This window comes from Orycteropus afer, unplaced genomic scaffold (assembly GCF_000298275.1).
Source record: "Orycteropus afer afer isolate SDZICR_OR568_19922 unplaced genomic scaffold, OryAfe1.0 scaffold00973, whole genome shotgun sequence".
Classification (NCBI taxonomy): Eukaryota; Metazoa; Chordata; class Mammalia; order Tubulidentata; family Orycteropodidae; genus Orycteropus; species Orycteropus afer.
The window spans coordinates 349,340-354,601 of NW_006922560.1; positions in this window are offsets into that span (position 1 = coordinate 349,340).

Sequence of the window (5,262 nt, forward strand, 5' to 3'; positions counted from 1 at the left end):
CTTTGCCTACGTGGTTCCCATTCCTGATCCTAACTTGTAGCCAGTTGGCACTGATCCCAAGCTGTACCCTGCCACTTCCTTAATAAACCACTTCACTGTAAGTGTGGGCTGAGTTCCATATCGCCATTGCAAAGGATTATCAAACCCAGCAGAGAAATCAGACTGCTGTGGGAGGGACGGCTGGTGTCAGAATTGGGAGAAAATGATGTAGGGTGGGCATCTGTCTTACCTTCACCTCATAGGGATCGGCCTTGGGCTGACCTTGGTTTGCATGATCCCCCTGAAGTTAGATTTTGACACACCTATTACTGCTACCACTTTACAACCATAATCCCAGATGAATATTTTCATAGTCTGTGGAAAAATTGAACAAGGTGTCACTTAACTAAACATTTTGAAAAACAGACCAACCAAAGATATTGCAACAGGGTCAAATTTGACTCATGGTGATACCATGTTTCAGAGAGTAGAACTGTGCCATGGGGAAATAATTACACATATTTATATATAAATATTTGTATAACAGAGGTCATAGTATCACATGATATTGGAAATGAGTGTAATATACACCTAAGCTGCAACTCTTGGGTGGAAACCAGAGAAGTCAGGTGATGTTGGCTGCATTGTCTCAACCAAATTATGAAGGTAAAGGCCAGTTGGTGGTTTCAGATTTCTGAAGATGTTGAGGAAACAGAAGATGGAAAATAGGTGACAGATTTTAAATTTATTAACAAATTTATTAACAAAGGAGAGGATATTGCAAGGAGTAAGTGTTTCATGGAGATTTCTTTCAAAACATATTGTTTATTGGTTAAGTGCTCAGGATTTCTGACTATTAATTGAACAAAACCAAAGAAACCAGCTGCCAAGTCAATACCAACTCCTGCTGGTCCCATGTGTTTCAGTGGAGAGACTGGGCTACGTGGGGTCTTAATGGCTGGTGGAGTCAGGGACTCTGGGGCTCATTGCTGAAGTCAGTGCTGCAATCTGCCCCATTTTACTGCTGGTAGTCTTGTTGATAGCCATCTTAATCCAATGGTGCAGGAGGGAAATCGACTGTATTAGGTCTCACCCCTGGTTTCAGATGAATCAGAGTGGTGGATGGGGTGGTGTCCTCATGAGAAATTCTATCAGGATCCAAGACAGTATAGGAATGAGTGGTGAAAATCCATGGGTTTTGCAAGGTTCTTCAGGTCTTGGACAGATTTTGTTCTTGCTTTTCAAGGATTTTTGTATCGGAAACAACCCTGTAGGATACAGATGGAGTCTCCTTCTGGAGTAGAGTGAGATTTGTCTTCTGTCCAGGAAAATAAAGATAATGTTTGCACTGGCAAAGGATAACTAATGTTAGCATCTGACATTATCAAGCTACATGTGACAGAAATAAGAAACCAACACTGGACTTTATTATTAAGTATATTCAAATATTATCCATGCACCTCCAATTGTAACTATCATCTTTTTTCTCCTCCAAGATCCCAACCAGGATGTTGTTCCCTGTAGGTATTGTCCTGTTGGTTTCGACTCATAGCAGCCCTGTGACCCACAGAAGGAATCCTCACTGGTCCTTGGCCGTCCTCACAGTCCTTGCTGTGCTTAAGCCCATAGCTGCAGCCACTGTATCAATCCGTCGTCCCCTTTCCCCTGACCCACTCCGTCACTGAGCATGATGTCCCTCTCCAGGGACTGCTCCCTCCTGATAACGTGGCCAAAGTCTGAGAGAGGAAGGCAGGCCGTTCTACCTTCTAAGGAGCATTTCAGGTGTGTTTCTTCCAAGACAGATGTGCTCAGTATTCTGGATGTCCCTGGTATATTCAATATGCTTTTCCACCACAACTCAAATGCATCATTTCATCTTGGTCTTCCGTGTTCACTGTTCTGCTCGCACATGCCTGTGAGTTCATTGGAAGGACCATGGCTTGGGTCAGGCACACCTTGATGCTCAAAGTGACATCTTTGCTCTTTACACTTTAAAGAATTCTTTTACAACAGATTTGCCCAGTGCAATATGTCGCTTGATTTCTTGAGTGCTGCTTCCGGAAGCTTTCATTGTGGATTCACATAAAATAAAATCTTGGACAACTTCAGTCTTTTCTCCCTTTATCATGATGTTGTTTATTGCTCCAGTCATGAGGGTTTTTGTTTTCTTTTTGTTGAGGTGAAATCCATATGTGGTTGTTGACACTCATCAGTAAGTGCTTCAAGCGATCTTCACTTGCAGCAAGTAAGGTTGTGTCATCAGCATATCACAGGGTATGATAGTGGAGCTGTGTGTCAACTTGGCTGGTCCCCAGTTCTGTGTGGTTGTTCCCATGATGGGATCGGATGACTGTGTTCTGAGTGGCCAATCTGCCCAAGGGGAGTTTCCCTAGGGGTGTGGCCTGCTTCCAGGATATCCAGGGACATCCTGGGAAGAGAGACATTCTTCTGTGGATCAGGACCCTGGTGTGCTGACTACAACTTTCCATGAGTGAGCAGCCCACTGCTCAGCCTGGTTATCTTGGATTCGTCTTTCGTTGGAGTCAACAACCAGTGTACTGCCTGCCAGCCTTGAATTTCTCAGCCCCTGCGGTTGTGGAAGCTAAGGTTGCCTCCAGCCCTATGTTTCCTCCAGGGACTTTGGACTTGCCGGCTTCTATATGTTTGTGAGCCATTTTCCTAAGATAAATTTCTCTCTATATAAATATATAAGCTTTGCTGGTTTTTGCTTCTCTGCAGAACCCAGTCTAACACACAGGGTGTTAATGAGTCTTCCCCCAATCCTGATTCCATGATTTTCTCCATATAGTCCAGCTTCTGGGACTGTTTGCTCAGCATACAGATGGATAAGTATGGGGAAAGGACAACAGCCTTGATGTACACCATTACTGATTTTTCATCATGCGCTATCCCCTTGTTCTGTTGGAAAGACTGTCCATTGGTCTATGTTCCGGTTCCTCATCAACACAAGTAAGTGTTATGAAATTTCCATTCTTCGCAATGTTATCTATAATTTATTATGATGCACAGTATCAATTGCCTTTGCATAGTCAATGAAATGCAAGTAAACATATTTCTGGTATTCTTTGCTTTTATATAAGATTCTTCTGACATCAGCAATCTCCTTCTCTGAAACTGGCTTGAATTGCTAGAAGTTCTTTCACTATACTGATGCAACAGTTTTCAAATTATCCTAATTTGAATAATTTTCTAATTATCCACCAAAATTTTACTAGTATGTGATATTCTTGCTTTTATTTCCTGTTTTCTGCATTCTGTTGGATCCCCTTTCTTTGGAAAGGGCACTAATATGTATCACTTCAGTCGGTTGGCCAGTTATCTGTCTTCAAAATTTCTTGGTATAAATGAGTGAATGCCTCCAGTGCTGCATCCTTTTGTTCAAACATTTCAACAGGTATTCCAACAATTCCTGGAGCCTTGTTTTTCATCATTGTCTTCAGTGCAACTTGGAGTTCTTCCTACAATACTATTGGTCCTTGATCGTATGCTACCTCCTAAAGTGTTTGAATGTCGACCAATTCTTTTTGGTACACTGACTGTGTATTCCCTCCATCTCCTTTTCATGTTTCTTGCATCAGTCAATAATTGCTTATAGAGTCCTTCAATATAGCAGCTCGAGTCTTGACATTTTTCTTAAGTTCTTTCAGCTTGAGAAACGCCTAGTATAGTGTTCCCTTTTGGTTTTCTAATTCCAGGTCTTTGTACCTTTCATTAAAGTACTTTACTTTGTCTTCTCAAGCTGCACTTTGAAATCTTCTGTTCAGCTCTTTTATTTCATCATTTCTTCCATTCACTGTACCTACTCTTCAATCAAGAGACAGTAAGTATCAAAGTCTCTTCTGACATCTATTTTGGTCCTTTCTTTCTTTCTTGTAATTTTAATGACCGTAGTTTTGTTCATGAATGGTGTTATTGATGTTATCCCACAACATGTGTGCTCTTCAGTCATTGGTGTTCAATACGTCAAATCTATTTTTCACATTGTTACAGCCCCCAGAGGGTAAAACAGCCTAAGGGAACAGTTGTGTTCACAAAACGATGACTTTTTCTCTCTTTCCCTCCTTACAAGCTTCAATCCTCCCCACCTGAGTGAACACAGCCTGTTCTGGTTACCTAGTAACGCTCTGACAGGAATATACCACAAATGGGATGGCTGTAACAAACAGGAGTTTATTCTTTTGTAGGTTCGGAGGATTTAAGTCCGAGTTCCAAGTGACAGGCTTTAGGGACTGGGTGAAAGTCCCTCAACCTTGACCTTCAGCTCTGCCTTCTGCTCCCAGCCCACTGGAGCAAGAGGCTTTTTTTACTCTGGCAGCGGCTGGCTGCTGAGACTGACAAGCCCAAGGTTGACAAGTAAAAAGACACAGTCCCAATGTTACTGAACCACACAGAAGGCCATTAATTCAAGTCCATTGAAAGTCCCATGGTTGACAGAGCATGGCAGGCTGCTGAACAATGACACAGTGATATGTAGGGTTCAAGCATGCCATAAGCTAGAGACCATTCCCTAAGGCTTCTCCTTATATACAGGAAGCAGACCACATCCCTAAGGCAACCACTCAGCTGCCCCCAGTAGATTCCACCATGGAGTTGATTAGCAGTCTCACCATAGGGGATACTACATCCGCCTCCCAGCCACTCAACCAGGCCCAGCCAAGTTGACACACAAACTGAACCACCACACACTCCAATTCCTCATCTTTCCTTGCAGGCCTGAGTGGACCTAATGCCACATTCTCACTTCCTTGTAAAGGTCATCTTTCCAGGTGGATGTGAGGGGTTTTAAAACGATTTCTCCTGCCCAGGGCAGATATTATATCACTGATGAAAAGAGTAATAAAAAAGTTCATAAGGCAAAGATGACACATCCTAATAAGAAATAAGCATTCTCAATATTCCTCACACCCCCCGCCCCTCAGCCCAATTCTTTTTAAAAGCCTACCTTTTACTCAGCTCAGAGAGACAGTCTTTGGTGGACCCGGTTCCCCTGCCTCCTTGGGTATCGACACTCGATAAATGCTCTTGCTTTTCACCCATCCTATTGTCGAGTAATTGACTCTCCTCACAGCAGGTAGCTAAGAACCACATTTGTTAAGTAACAGACGCTCTCAGATTTCAGATGGGATGTACTCAAGGACCTATTTTGGCTCTTGTGGACTTGTTTTTCTTTTCTTCAGCTTCAATTTAAACATGCCTAAGAGCAATTGATGGTCTGTTCCTCAGTCTTCCTGGCTTTGCTCTGACTGATGACATGGAACACCT